The sequence below is a fragment of the Camellia sinensis genome, chromosome 2 (genome assembly GCF_055761805.1).
Source record: "Camellia sinensis isolate YWXY chromosome 2, ASM5576180v1, whole genome shotgun sequence".
Classification (NCBI taxonomy): domain Eukaryota; kingdom Viridiplantae; phylum Streptophyta; class Magnoliopsida; order Ericales; family Theaceae; genus Camellia; species Camellia sinensis.
The window spans coordinates 155,337,456-155,354,490 of NC_138962.1; the positions used below are offsets into that span (position 1 = coordinate 155,337,456).

At 39.6% G+C, this 17,035-nt stretch overlaps 1 pseudogene; it reads right to left on the reverse strand.

The window, feature by feature from the left end:
* Positions 1–15,162: 15,162 nt before the first annotated feature.
* LOC145819179 (secreted RxLR effector protein 161 pseudogene) lies at positions 15,163–16,475 on the reverse strand (annotated as a pseudogene).
* Between the last annotated feature and the right edge of the window lie 560 nt (positions 16,476–17,035).

Genomic DNA, 17,035 nt, shown 5'->3' on the forward strand with positions numbered 1-17,035 from the left:
CATACTTGCATACATTGTGGATGATCTTGTTTTAATATGAACTTTTGCAAATCTTGTCTTGTTTTGCTTGAATGATTGCTTGCATACTTTGTTCTTGCCTGGTGTGTTGCCGAGGTCGTCTTAAGCCTGACACCTTTGAAACCTTTATCACTTAGAACTATCTTGGAGCCCCTTTGGTCGACCCCCATCTTCACCTTGGCATATTGTAACAAGCCCGCGGGGGACCTCGCTACAGCTCGGACTCGACTTTTCGTAGTCACGGTTCTAAATCTGAACCAAAGAGTCCAAATCCGGCAAATCGTTTTAGGAAAACTGATTTTTGAAAGAAGTGCCAAACATGGACTGCTTTGCCAGATACAGAGTCGCCACCTAAATATTTTATTTTGGGAAATTTAGGAAACCCTGACTCGGTGCCAAAAGGGCACGTGTCCGTCATCACCAAAGTTGCCTCGGCTCGGGAACTTTGGTACGATTGGGGAAGGTCACTTCGTGAGCACCCCCGCTCGCCCGGTCATAGACCGGCCTCTACTAACCATGATATCAATTTTTGAAAACATTGTGAGTTCTTATTCCGGTTATTAGCCTAGGTTACTATGTGATGCTCGCAGCATATAAATATAGACTGGGTCGTCCGAATTGGAACAAAACATTTCATGCTTGTTTATTTGAAAATGGTTTGATGGTGCTACCCGCAGGTAGGCTAAGACACGGATTTGCCACCCTCAGGTGGGCTTTTGGAAAAGATGGTTTTGCCATTATCTAGTGGGCTTAAAACAAACATTTGATGAATTGTCCCTATTCAAGTAACCCAACCTTCACCCACAGGCATTCAGGCAGATATTTCACATAAGCACATAGCCTCATGGTAAGCATGCTATTCATGGCAGTCACTCACACACATGCAAGGATGCTAAAGCATAAAACTTACCGAGTACTCCAAGCCAAAATAGGAATTTATTAGAAATCATGCATGATCCTAAATATACAGAAATGCCTAATGTGACACATGCAGAATGCAACTATAGCAGGCTCGGCTATTCTAAGATGGTATATGAAATGCTACAACTATCATGTATTCAACTTGGAATTGAAGGTACAATGCAGTTAGTATGATGCGCCGAGCCCGGTGCATGCAATACAGATGAATGATGCAAACATGCTGTCATACTGTATGCTAATTTAAACATGCCCTAATCTAACCATCAAAAGCGAATAAATAAAAGGGAGAAAGACGTGGGGTTGGAAGACATACAACACACTCACGCACACTTATTACAGTTGTGCCCTCGCGCAGAGGGTCCGAATAAATAATACAGTCCAAATATTACAGTCCCCAAAATAAAAGAATATTACAGTCCAAAATATTACAGAATTCTAATTAATTAATGAATTAACTAGAAAGCAAATAAACTGGCGTGCAAGCCAGGGACTGCCTTGCTTCTGGTGGATGATGCATGTCCGGACTGTCTTGCGCGGAAATCCACCGGAATGCCCCAATTAGCCTCTGTTTACACCTGTTATTTTTTGAAAAGCGTGCCAAGTCCCGGAAAGTTGCTGATTCCTGATTTTGCTGCAACAGAGAGCAAGAAAGGGGCATAGCAATGTATTTGCACAAATATATGCATGTCTCGATCCTCGTGCCACCAATCACGCATACCGAGGCATGATGGCAGAGGAGTCGAAATGCACAACTCAATATAGGATGAATGCACATGAAACTACAGCTAAAACCTAACTCCATCATGGATAATCCGGAGTGTCGGTGACTGGGGAATTGAGACACATTCCGTCACTCGGAGTACGAAACATACCTCGTTTCCCGTGCCCGGGCTAACTCATATTCCGGACATGATGCAATATGCATGATATGCGTGAAATGCAACTAAGATGCAATCCTAACATATACAATGCTATGAAAATGAGATGTCTCGAAATGCGTGCACACGGGCACGCAAACCGAGAAAATGACAGAATGCACTAAAAATGAGGTGCCTCGAAATACGTACACGCGGGCACGCAAATCGAGGCGATGATAGGTGTCTCGAAATACGTGTACGCGGGCACACAAACCGAGGCGATGATATGTGTCTCGAAATACGTACACGCGGGCACGCAAACCGAGGCGATGATATGTGTCTCGAAATACGTGCACGCGGGCACGCAAACCGAGGCGATGATATGAAAAAAGACAAATGGGCTTATGCCAACATGAGTGAGCCTCAGCCACACTCACATAGGATGCCGACGGATAAAAAAGGAGTGACTCGAAATGCGTGCACACGGGCACGCAAACCGAGGCAATGACAAAATATTATGAAATGACATGGAAATGACAAATGGGCTTATACTAACATGGGAGAGCCTCAGCCGCACTCACATAAGATGCCGATGGCAGAAAATGAGGTGCCTCGAAATGCGTGCACACGGGCACGCAAACCGAGGCGGTGCATACGCAATGCAAATGACATGGAAAATGACAAATGGACTTATACTAACATGAGAGAGCCTCAGCCACACTCACATAAGATGCCGACGGATAGAAATGAAGTGCCTCGAGATGCGTGCACACGGGCACGCAAACCGAGACAATGGCAGAATGCGATGAAATGATATGGAAACATGATATGGGCTTATACCAACATGAGTGAGCCTCAGCCACACTCACATAGGATGCCGTCGAATAAAAAAATGAGGTGCCTCGAAATGCGTGCACACGGGCACGCAAACCGAGGCAATGATTAAATGTGATGCAACATGGCAAAAATGATATGCAAGCATGCTAATGGAATTCCAGCAACAAAACAAGGGGAAAACAGCCCCGGGATGAGGCGAAATGACATGAAATGCAAGGAAATGTCCCGAAATGCAACATTAGGCACCCGAAATGACCTATAGCCATACTAAACATGCACAACATGGACATGAAATGCAAAGACAGAAGCTAGACAGTCCCAAAATAAGCACTTTTCCAGTTATAAACATGGCTAAACAGCAAGTATAAGCATGGCAAAAATAGCATACAAGAATAGGGACCAAGATAGGGGTAATGAAGCAAGTGGTATAAGCTAAACCCAAACTGAAAAATTTCCTTCTACAACACTAAAGATGGACCAAAAATATGAACATTTACAGTATATGGCAGCCTCAAAATCAGTATACAAACATGCTAAAAATATGATGCAAAATAAGGCTCAAAAGGTGCTAAAACATGAAGTGTATAAAATAATCACCAAACAGAAAAAAAATGTGAATGAAACATGAAGTATAGGCCAAAATAAGACCACTTTCAGTTCGGACCAAAGTCCAAAAACAGAAACAAAGAGGGCTACTAATTTATGCAAAAATGGGGCCAAATAGGGGATATAACTACAAGTGACATATGGAAACACCAAACAATGTTGAGCCCTTCTCCAATGTTGAAGAGGGGCTCAAAATAAGCCCTAAATCAGTTTACCACATGCTCGAAAATAAATTGCTCATGGGTCAAAAATAGCATGCAAAATTATGACATACAAGATGGTCAAAGAAGCAAGTGTATTATGGAGGGCTCAAACAGGGTTGAGCCCTTAATGAGAAGTGAATATGAGCCCAAAATATGGCCCTTTTCAGTTAGGGCCGAAGCTTGAAACCAAAAAGAGATGAGGCTTAGAAATAGATCAAAGGAAAGGGTCAAAAGGATCAAAGTGTAACTTACCCTTGAAGATCCAAACTTTTGTTGCTTCTTGGGTTGATTTGCAGCTTCTTTAGCCTTCAAGAATCCCTCCTAGCTGCTGGAAATGAGATGGTGGTGGTGGAGCTTGGTGGTGTAGAAGGAATGAAGGTTAAAAAGTTAGGGTTTTTTGAAGAATTGAAGAAGAAGACAATGGAGTTTAGGGTTTATGCTTGGAGAAGAATTTTTCTAACCTCTATGAAGAAGACCCTCAGCTGGTTTATATGGTCAAGAAAGGGGTGTAAAAGGGGGGTCAAATGGAGAGGAAAACTCTCTCCCAAAATATCCCCCGGATACAGAAAATATCTGGGGGATATTGCCCCACAGCTGGAAAGGGCACAGTGAGGAGAGCACGGCCGGCCGCTCACTTTGGCCGGAGGTGGCCAGCCGGCCACACCCCCTAGCCGGCCGGCTAGGGGTCAAAAGGGTCAACCAGCTTTTCTGGCCGGCCAAGTATTGGGGAGGTAGCCCTATGTGTGTACAACATAACCATGTAATTGAAATTTCAAGAAAGTGGGCCCAAGGGGTTCAACAATGGCTCGGAAAGAGGGGGTCAAAAGGGTCAGGTGACCTTAATGGCCGGCCATGAACTTTTAGGGGCCTCCCAGATGTGTAGATCACAGATATGTGGTTGAAAGTTGGCAACGCTAGCTCTAAGGTATTCAACATTAGCCCGGAAGTGCGAAAAACGGGCGCCGGGAGGCTCGGGAGGAGAGATAACTGGTTGCTGCAACAATTGCTGGCCTCCCACCCTTCAGTGACCTTCTTCGGGATAAAACAGAGGTACCTGCCAAAAATGAGCGAAAACCGTTGCAAAACGAATGTTCCGGAGCCAAAACACGCAGTTCGGGGTCCCGGAAATGGGCTGTTAAGCACCGAAAATTGTATTCGACCTCGAAGTGGGTTTCTCAGCCCCAGTGCCCCTCAAAATGGATGAAATAAGATGTATGCCAAAAATCAGAGCAATAGGAGATGGTTAAGCGGTCCCGAACCGAGGCACACGGCCTGACGGCTCCGAAAACCGGGAACCGGACTCCGAAATGGGCAAAATGGCCTACGGCCACCAAATGTAGCCTACGGACATTGAGAGATGGTCTACGGGACCTCTCCCTCCCTTCAGGAAAAGAAACAGAGAAAACCGAGTCTGGTTCGCAAACCGAGACAAGGCACAAAAAAGGGTTCGGTAGTCCGGAGGCAGGGCTTACGGCCGCGACTCTGAAACTTCTGAACGAACACATTATGCAACATCACCAAGCGCTCAATCGGTGACGTCTGAGTCTTAAGGTCGGTCAAAAATGGGGTGTCTACACATATTGGCCGAGATGTGCATCATCTGGGCCGAGGTGCGCGTAGCCTAGGCCGAGATGTGCATCATCTGGGCCGAGATGTTAATATCTAGGCATTCAAGATCCTTGATCCTTGCGTGAGTGATTTTGTTCCTGGAATGGTATGACCTAGACCGAGGTGTGGCACATCTAGGCCAAGGTATGGCACAGTTTAGTCAAGTGTTGACCTTCCAAGCTGATGCCCTTGCCCTTTGATTTTCGGAGTCTTGTTGTTAGCCGATGTCGTTACTTGCCGGTGTGTTCGTGCCGCCTAGCTTGTTGAGTACACTTTGTCTTGGTCTTGTCTTGTCAAGTCAGTCACCTTTTTGAGTTGAGCGAATCAGCCGATGCCACGTGTCTCGACAGAGGGATTAAGTTAGTGTTTGTCGTGTGAAGCAGATCATTTGTATCAATCTTGCCTTTTTAGAGAGAGAAGCTCTAGTGAGAAGGAGGAGAAGTTTGAGCTAGAGAGGGTGACTTCCAAGCTTGATCGTTAGAGCTTGAGCCGTTATATTCAAGTTTTGAGATTAGAATCTTAACCTATTCTTGTTGTTCTTATTCATCATCTAGCTGCATTGCACGATCAAACCCGTTCTACACACCATTCATCGATTTAAAGTTGGTTTTAGAAAGAGAAAAACGGTTTTCATGTATTTTTGAGGACAAGCCTCGTTTGATCCGAAAGTTTGCATTAAAGCTCATGTCTTTGTGTTTGTTTTGCTAAGATCCTTGAGTATGGGTACCCAGGTCCATGTTTTCGAATTCATAGCATGAAGTCTCAGCTGTTGTAATAGCAAGTTTCGATTTTTGCATTCATCTTCCCCATGTTCATATTCTTCAAGTTTTTCATGCTCTTGTTCTTCATGTTATCAAGAGGGAAACCCAGATTTTTCCCGACTTCAGTTTTGAATGTGGCCATCGAGGCTACACCTCGGCAAGGAGGTGTGGGACCTCGGCCTAGACCTGGTAGTTGCCCAGCGTGTTGTTCCAGGGATAAGAAACTGTGTTTCAATTTGATTCTTAGTTTTGAAGAATGCCGAGGTCATTTGCATGAAAGCTAGACTTGTTTTGAGTAGTGCATTCAATAGACTCTGCCATGTGTTGTAGAACTTGGACTTACCTTGACCCCGACGTTTGAAGAACTAGATGAGTGATATTTCTAATAAAGTTATGTTATCAATGTTTTGAAGAACTTTGCCTTGCTTGTCTTGAAAGACATTTGTTAAGCATGAATGATTGTCCTTAGTTTCGTATCTCGTATCATATTGTTTGAATGACCTTCTCGGAAAGTCCTTTGTGCTGGAAGACTCTAAACTTTCGCAGCACATCTCGTTTGAAAGTCCCTTGTGCTGGAGGATCTAAACTTTCGCAGCACATCTTGTTTTGAAAGTCCCTTGTGCTGGAGGACTCTAAACTTTCGCAGCACCCTTGATTTGTACTCTAGTGTTAGAGGGCTACGGGCCTTTGTAACATAGGTCCCTCGTGCTGGAGGACTCTAAACTTTCGCAGCACATCTTGTCTTGAAAGTCCCTTGTGCTAGAGGACTCTAAACTTTTGTAGCACCCTTGTTTGAGATGCCTATCTTGCTTTGTCTTGCTTTGCCACGGACGGTTTACCGCGTGGATATGTTTGCCGGGATGTTATTGTTTGTAATATGTGATGCTAGTAAGTATCCCTTGAAACTTGGAAGATTTGTTAGATGGACGAGGTCCATTCCTTGTTATATATAGAGTTTGTCTTGTATTATTTTGAAAGGATTTCGGCTAATATTCATGCAAACCCCTTTATTATTTATACCATTCACTGAGTATCCAAGCTCACCCTCTCTATATATATGTAGGTGATGAGCAAGAAGGCGGAGACGCCTAAATGTGATTCTAGAGCTTATTTTGGATTTTGATTTTGTCGGCCTGACCTGTAATTACGTCGGCAGTCTTGAAAATTATGCTTCTCGATTTGTAATACTTGCATGTTGCATACGTTAGCTTGAGAAGCCTTTTGATCAAGATGCGTGTTTTGTATGCCTGTTATGTCGGCAGTGAGGATGTCGGCAATTCTGAAGATTTTACTTCTAGTTGTATTTCATGTATTTTGTTCATATCGGCTCGTGAAGCCCTTTTGTTAGTATGAAAGATGTAATTTGTACTTTATTTCGTTTGTAATTGAGTTGTAACCCATCTGCAGATGATTGCTATCTCATTTGACTTATGCACAGCTCTTATGGACTAATCTGCTTGTATAAATCGCTTCCGTACTTGTTAGCCCCATATTATTGTACTCTGATTGTGTGTGAATCTTGTCAGTTGGCCTTCGGTAATCTCGGATTACTGGCCATCACGGCACCAAACTACTAGGGGCGGTTTGGGGTCGTGACACTAACTCTCCTTAACAGAGTCCTCCTAGGAGTCTCACCACTGCAAGCCAAGTGAGATGGCTGAACCCTTTACCTCGGTTATATATTTCTGACCGAACTGCCTTATCTTGGTCCCCTGCCATTCGAACCGTGTGATCGAAAGCCGATCTATCGAATGCCACCCTGCCGAGCTATACACAGCTCGGTCCTCGCCATTGATGTTACCTCGGCTCCGTGCTCAACATGGGCGAGCTGTGATGACCATGCTACAGGTTGGTATCCCGCCGAGCTACACCTAGCTCAGCCCATCGCCCTGCCATCATCCCGGTCAGAAGGTAAATAGGTCTCAATCCCAACAACACATCCAACCGTCCTGGTACCTACCTCGGCCCAAAGCCGAAATACAAGATATCTCCTTGGCCCATTGCGCGGCCCAACTTCCAAAGAAGACTCGTCCTAGCTCAGCCCAATTTGCTCACAAATTACCCTCTCAATATTGATTATATTTTTACATATGATTCAATGATACTTCAATGTAAAAATAAAGAGCTTGTGGTGTGAAATGACTGCGATGCCGACTAACCATATTGATATATAATTGAACAATTATACTTAGTATTGGTAAGTCAATTTTCTAGATTTAAGCTCAACAAAATCAATACAATGTGGAGGTCTAGCTTTGGTCGAGTTTACACAAATCTATCTATACTTCAAATTAAGTTTAGAACTCTTAACCCTATTAGACTGGTTTCAGTTGCATCCTTTTTACTTCTATACTTAAATCGAGTTACATGTCTTGCCACACCCATATCAACCCAATCTCATTAGATTCTACAAGTTTAAGTTGATATTTTCGACTTACAAGTTAAGAGGATAAGATTTCGCTTGGCCAAAACTCTTACACTTCATTTGGAGGTTAGTGGTTTCAAATCTTCACACTTGCGTGCAAGTCTTATTTCCATATATATATATATATATATGTATTGGGGTTTCTCTCTCCCATTTTCAAAGTTTTTTTTTTATATATATTATGCAATATTTGATCTTCATTGTTATTATTATAATTTATCAGTAGTGATTGGTACCACTAATTTGGTACCACTAAACCACCACTAACGAGGTGGAAAATAAAAAAATAAAAAAAGAAAAAAGCCAAGGCACAGCACACAATGTGGCAGTGGATGGGACCCACTAGCACAGCACACAATGTGGCAATGGGTGGGACCCACTGCCACATCATTAGTGGTAGCACTAATTAGTGGTCTCAAGCATTATTGATAATTTATTTAGTTTTATTGTAATATCATATATGAATTAATAATAATAAATAAACAAAGAGTTAAGAAGGAAATATTAAAAATAAGGCTTGGTTTGAAAATCCACTTAGCAAGTAGATAGGAAGAGTAAAGCTTGGTTATTATTAATTGAACATTCAACAAATAAAAATAAAAATATGCCACTATAAAATTTGAAAAAAAAAAAAACTCATAAATCTCATCTTGAAAAATTATGATCTATTTAGTCCCATGAGATTTCTTATGAACCATTGATTTTGGTAGGGTGGATTTAATATGTAACGCCCTAAATTTCTAGCCCAAATGATAATGCAACAATCATGACTCTCTTAAAGGAAAACCAAATATAACTTTCCATACGTGCATTACATAATAATAATAGTTCCTCATACGATATTACATTGATTCAACAACAAGTAAATAACCAAACAAGCACCCCCAAGGGTTTAGAATCTTCCAAGGCTTAAGCCCGATAAACAAAATGGTTATTCAAACCCACACATGCATAGCCCTTGGCTTACAAATAGGATCACAACAAATGAGAACTTTAGTACTCTCAACACACATATTTCCATGCCTTCAATTAGGCGGATTCACCATGTTTTTTTTTGCACAAAAATCCGGTAGGATGAGCATAAAGTCCAGTAGGAAATCCTTAACAAAGTATATACATTTTATATAAATCTCAAGAGATTAATGCACATGCCATGCCATGCCTTTTTGAAAATAAAACACATCTTCATCTTTTGAAAACCATTATGCTCAATGATATTATGCAATTTCAACTGTTCAAAATTTATCAATTTAATTAAAGGGGGCGGTAAATACAACTCTGGTAATCCCTAGGTCGGTGTCTGCAAGTAGACTATACAAGTACTACCAATTGTCATTTTTACCGGTATTAACCGAAAAGCTTAACACCTATCCGCGCGACTTTCTGGTCTTTCACCAAGGACATTCAGGTCAACTTAAACAATTTCATCTACACCACCTATCAAGACTTACCACCGTATTTACCCCAAAATCATTTTATGAAAACCCATTTCCCAGCATTCTTTTCTCAATGCAAATTTCCAAAGTTTAACATAGTTCAATGAATTGAAATGCCAATGTATGCTTAATAATGCAATGCAACATTACTTCCATATTCAATTGGTCCACACAATATACCATTGTGATCAAAATTTCCAATCCTCTTTTCAACACAATTCCACAAGATGAATATACATATATATATATACTTTTATATTCAATTCATTCAAGAGAATAACATAATTCCCACATTTCGAGCAATCTCAACAATTTAGTCAATTCAACACTAAATCAACATTTTGACAACAATTTCCAAAATAAACAACATTTCTCACTTTTTTCAGAGCTAATCAAAGGATGATTTTGAAAATCATCTAGATCTTGCAAAAACATATATATAACTCTAAGAAAATCCCTATCTCAAGTTTTGCAGAAGAAATGAGATGAAACCCCCAAAATCAACGACGTCAAAACTCGATTTTCACCGCACACAACGAAGCCCTCGAGATAATAACCAACTTTGGTGAAGAACTTAGGTCTAAATCCCAATAGATTTGGAGAAATCAAAGAGAGAAGATGACTTCTAGAGAGAGAAGCTCCCGATTTGGAATACTAGAGAGTTTTAGAGAGAGAGTGGACTAAAAAAGTGATATGAAATATCAGATTCATGAACTGATATAACATGGTTCGCTCGAGTGTGGAATGCCCCGCTCGAGCATCAAATACACTAACCCAGTACTTTTGCAAACAGGTCAAACTTCTGAAACCAAACATTCTCCGCTCGAGCGCATAAACGGTCGCTCGAGCTCGACCCTCGCCAGGGTGCTGCCCTTTGACCCACCAAGGGGCGCTTCCCCCTGGACCCTCGCGAGCTGACCGGGCAGCTCGACCCCCAACCGGCCCAGTCAAAGTGGCAAAACATGAAAGAATGATCGAAACCGGGATTGATTGATCGAAGTAAGACCATAATTTATAAAAATAACAGATTTCTAACATATATGTCATGGATGACAATAAAAAATACACATCCACACATGACCACTTTTTATTTTAAAAAATAAAATATTTTGTAAATCCGCATTGTAAAGTCACATGTTCGTATCATAAACCATAATCCATGTTTCTTGTTAGGGATTTCATTCAACCAGTGAGGGGTGAAACATTGTACACACTCACATTAGCTTACATTGAGCATAAGCTATAAGCACAAAAATTCACTATATGGATGGAACATAGTTTAAGAGATAATCAGCCTCAGCTAATGTGGCTTCCAATATCAAATAAATAAATTATGACAATAAATTTTTTGATTTTATTTGGAAGGCGTACACAAATGTAACTCACATTTTAAAAATCGCATCGTAAATGGAGAAAATCGGGGTGAGATTTACGTATTCACAATAAGTTTTTTTAATTTTATTTTGAAGGTGTATACAAATGTAACCCATACTTTAAAAACCACATCGTAAATGGAGAATTTACACAAATATAATTGATGCAGCGTGAAACGTAAAATAGTAACAATCTTAAAATCCGTTGATTCAAACAAGAATACTGGAAGCAAGATTTCTCTCTAGACTCATTGATTCACCAAGAATACTGAGAATAAGAGCTCAACAATGATTGATTCTTAAAAGAATACCTAAGGTTAGAACAAAAGAGTATATCAACTCACAATTTCATTAATCATCAAAAACTATCTTTGCCTTATAATAAACCTAATTCTTATTGAATAAGAAACTAATAAAATAAGAAATAAAATCAAAACTAATAAAGTAAGAAAATTGCATCATATCAAATAAGGAAACGAAATAATTAAATAATTCTATAATATTCTATACTAAATTAGAAAATTTCTAATCAACTATTAATTTTAAAATAATAAAATACAAATATTGATTTTTTAAAATTCGGCTTGCACTTTAAAATCACATCGTAAATGGGAGAAATCAGGGTGGGATTTGGGTATTCACAATGATTTTTATTTTTATTTTTTAAAATTCGACTTCCACTTTAAAATCACATCGTGAATGGGACAAATTAGGTTGGGATTTGGGTATTCACAATGATTTTTATTTTATTTTATTTTATTTTGAAAGTGTAACCCACACTTCAAAAGCCACATAGTAAGCATCCGTTTGGGAAGTGGGTTGGCTTTTTGACTTTTTGATTTTTTTGGCTATTTTAGCCTGCGTTTAAAAGCTTGGTTTAGGAAGGCTTTTTGACTTTTTGGCTTTTTTGAGTTTTTTTGTGAGAGAAGAATGTAATGATTATAGGTTGGATGTGATATTTTGTTTGTTATGGCTAAAATAGCCTATTTTGTTTTTTGTAGCTAAAATAGCCAAAAAAACCTGCAAACCCACTTGCCAAACACAGGCTAAATAAGATGAAATCGGGATGAGATTTGCGTATTCAAAATGGGGGGAATCTCATGTGCAAATCTTCTTGTTTTGAAGGCTTAGTTTGTGAGATTCTTCACATGTAATTTCAAGATATAGATATTTTAGTCTTTTAGGCCATGTTTGTTTGGGCGGACTGGATTAGCATTCCCATGACTAATAGTCCTAGGACTACGAATCCGTTGGATTATGTATCCTATCTTAACTAATAGTCAAGTTTAAAATAATTAGTCCGTACTTCAATTGTTTAACCAAATATCAGATTAATAATTTTATTGGACTATTAGTCCAACCCCAAGCTCATGTCCACCCAAACAAACATGACCTTATGGTATTAACTAGCAATTTGAATGTAAAATGAGTTATTCTATCGTTTCCACATAGATAGGACTGTTTAGTTCATTAGATTATTTGAGAAACTTGTTGATTATTAAGATATAAAAATAAAATTTATTGGTGTGTCTTCCAAAAAAAAAAAAACAACAACAACAACAACAAAATCAATTAAAAAATGATTAAATAGATGCGATGTATATAGGCTTTGAAAGGTATCCAAACTTCGCAAGTTGTGTGTTTCATTCCCATCTACCTATCCCCTCGCCAAAATAAAAACTAAAATGTTGCGATTAAAAATAAAAAAATAAAATTAGATAAATTCCACGGACACAAATTGATGGAATGATTGGGATCATGTGCGTAATTTGACAAATTAATTGAATTAGACACTAGATTTTTATTTTTATTTTTCATTGGAGTATTTATAATATGAAGAGAATTACAACTGAACAATTATTATCCAACTTGACAAAAAAACTCGCCCATCAATTCAACAATCAAACTAAGAAGGAGCATCATAATGAAAAATAAATAAACAATACGATTAGGGATGGCCACAAGGCAGGTTTATGAAAAATAAATGTGAAAATGAAACTTAAGTGTAATAGTTTTTATTTTTATTTTATCATATTAAAAAAATTAAATATATATAGTAAATAAATATAAATATATTTAATAAATATAAACAAAGTCCTATAATAAGAGAAAAATTATTAATTTTTACATTTAGCAAGGATTGATTCTCTAGCCTCCCATATAGAAGTACAATTCACTAAATTAATTGAATTCCAAAATTAGTTCACTAGATGTTATGGTGCGTAATTTGTCAAAATAATATAATTTATGGGTGATTGACCCATAAATCTCAAAAGGTGAACTTGTGAATCAAGCAGTCCTAAATTTACTTTAATGAATAAGGAAGTCCCATTGAAAAGGAATTGACTCATTTACCCATGTATCTTGTTGTTGTTTGTAACAATATTGTTGTTACCTAAAATGTAGTCCCTCCATTCCAGCCACGTTAGTAAAAAGTGCACAATAGAGTTTTTGGAGGGCACGTTTCATATTTTGGTATCCCACATTTGATGTTTCCACATTTTGAAATACCACACCCAACTTGGAAGGGGTATCCCAGATTCGTCGTCACGTTCTTTGGGGGTTTGAAAATTGAACGTCACGAAGATATCGGTTAGGCATTCCACATTTGTGATTTCGTCCCAATGTGGCAACATCATCCACTAATTTTGGAAATCAAGATATGTTGTGAGGTAGTTTATGATTTTTGAATTCAAATCGAACAACGTTCATGCCAGAATCGACCACAATCTAGCGAAGATGTGTTTTACCTCCCAAAACGTTAGAGTTGGCATTGTGAACATCAATTGTGTTGCTGCGTTGGAACACCGACGCACATTGGACAGTGGGCTTGCGAGTATGAACTTTGTTGATTGTAGACTGATGACCATGTCATGCAAAAGTTTGTCAAATTTTGATTGCTATGCTTGATAAAGGGTCCAATTTGTAGGGTTTGTTGTTATGTACCGTTAGTTGTGAGTTGATTATTGCATTCGCATGCACACATCAAGAAAACAAAATTGAGGTTTTGAAAAAAATGTGAATTAAACGTTTGTCAAATATGTACATCTGTCATTAATTTCATGTTGGTATTATACATGGCATATAAGTTTGTAGTATGATATGTATTGATTGTGTTGTTGTATTACAATTGCAGAAGTTGTGAGGACATCGAGCCCATGGACGAGATCACATGAGAGGTTGTGCCAGACAGGGCTTTGTGGTTCGCCTTCGAACAAAAGCTTGGGTCGAGAATGCAAGGACGTATCCTGTTCAAGCAAGTTAAGCCTCTAAACAGTGTAGCGAGAGCCCCCAAGATTAAGAAGGTTAGATATAACTATCGGTCTAACATCACGGGCATAGTGAAAATTGTGCCCACATTTGGCTTAACCGATGTCCACCGAACCCATCTGATGAAGACATCGTTCTTGTTTATGTTTCAAGCAATGTTGGACAATTAACTTATTAATTAGCAAGATTTCAGAAAGTGTGACGAATTGGGGTTTAAAATCATACAAACTTATGTGCTGAGAGAAAATTCATTTCACATTCATAAACACAATGCAAAAAGTCCCACAAAAAAATGTCCACAAAATTCGTTTTGGTGTAAACGTGAAACGTGCTGGGGTGTGGAATTGTCAAACACCCAACATTAAAAACACAATCCAAACTGACACTACCATCATGCTTGCAACCCAATGTTTTCGCAATAATACAATTGAAAAGAAAAAAATTTTGTGCACCCTCATTGACACACAACCCCCCACATGTAAGTTTTCTAAACAAAATTGTATATTAGATTGCCTTGAACAAAGAATACATCACACAAATATATAGAATGCTAAATCCTAATCCTAAACAAAAATACACCACTGGTAGAGAATGCTATTAGATATAGAACACTAACACTAATTCCTAATCCTAAAAGAAAAAGGAAAACGAACACTACTATTCTCACACCCCCGCTCAAACTCAAGGTGTTTGAGCAGAAAACACTGAGAGTTTGTTAAGAAAAAACCGAAACCGAGCAGTGGTGTGAGTCTTGGTGAAGAAATCAGCAAGTTGTAGAGTTGAAAAAACAAAAGGAAGCGAGATAATGCCAGACTCTAGATGCTGACGGATGAAATGACAATCAATCTCAATATGCTTTGCCTGCTCATGAAAGACAGTGTTATGAGCAATTTGAATAGCACTTCGGTTGTCACAATAGAGAGAGGTCAGGGAAGACTGAGGGACACCCAAGTCAGATAAGAGACCACGAAGCCAGACAATTTCAGCAGTAGCATGAGCCATAGCACGATATTCAGCTTCGGCAGTAGAACGGGTAACAACAGTTTGTTTATTGCTTTTCCAAGAAATCAGGGAATCGCCAAGAAACATATAGAAATCAGAAGTAGATTTACGATCATTAACATCACCAGCCCAATCCGCATCAGCATAGGCCACCAAATCCAACGAAGAAGTAGAAGAGAATAGCAAGTCCTGTAAGATAGTACTATGAAGATAGCGAAGAATTCGAAGCAAAACAGCCCAATGTGTAGAGCAAGGAGCAGAAACAAACTGACTGACCACATGGACAGCATAGGCAAGATCAGGGCGAGTAACTGTCAGATAGACTAAACAACCCACAAGTTCGCGATATAACGTACGATCGTCTAGAGGAACACCATCAGTAGTGTTAAGCTTCACATTAAGCTCAATGGGGGTATCAGAAAGCTTAGTGTCAGTAAGTCTGGCACGATGGATAACCTCGTTGGCATACTTAGCTTGGGATAGAAAGTAACCCTTGGGAGAAGAAGCCACTTCAATACCAAGAAAATACCGTAATGGTCCCAGATCCTTCATTTCGAAGGTGCGAAAAAGATGCTGCTTGACCTTAGAGATAGTAGTAAAGTCAGAGCCAATGATGATCATATCATCCACATATAGTAAGAGTGCAACAAAACCAGTCGAGGTATGTCTCAGAAATAAAGCAGAGTTGGAAGCAGAATGATGAAATCCAAGCTTGGTAACAGCAGTCTGAAAGCGATCATACCAAGCACGAGGAGACTGCTTCAGACCATACAAAGCACGCCAAAGCCGACAAACTTGGCCAGAGGAATGGTGAAGACCTGGGGGAGGACGCATGTAAACCTCCTCAGTGAGATGGCCATTAAGAAAAGCATTCTTAATATCCATCTAATAAAGAGGCCAAGAACGAATAGCAGCGACAGAGATCAAAGTACGGACAGTAGTCATCTTGGCAACAGGAGCAAATGTCTCCTCACAATCAATACCATATTCCTGGAAGAAACCTTTGGCAACCAGACGAGCTTTGTAGCACTCAAGAGAACCATCAGAATGAGTCTTGACTTTGTAGACCCATTTGCAACCAACCAGATTCTTACCAGCAGGCAAAGGAACCAACTTCCATGTACTAGTTTTCTGTAGAGCAAACAACTCATCCTCCATAGCTTGAACCCAATGAGAATCCTGATAGGCTTCCTTGTAAGACTGAGGCTCTACAAAAGAATGAATAGCAGACAAAAAGGTACGATAGGAAGCAGAAAAATAAGTATTAGACCAACCCAACCTGTTTGGAGGATGACGCGCTCAAGGAGGATATTGGTGTGTAGCATGATCAAAGTCATCAGATGCCGGAGGATCAGCAGTAGAGGTAGAGACAACTGGTGGAGGAGGAGCCTTGCGACAAGAATAAACTAACAATGGAGAATAAGAAGAGGCTGATGGAGGAAAAGTAGCCAGAGGTGAAGTGGGAGGAGAAAATGGAATAAGCTCAGGAGTAACTGCGGAGATGTACTCATCAGACGGAACCTCAGAAGAAAATGGATCAATATGAACCAAATCCTCTTTGGAAACAGGGGCGGTAAGAGGAGGAAGTTGAAAATAAGATAGACATTCGAGAAAGGCAACATGGCGGGAGACATAAAGGCGACGAGAAACAGGGTCAAAACAGCGATAACCTTTTTGAGTGAGATTATAACCCAAAAAGACACATAGGACAAATCGGG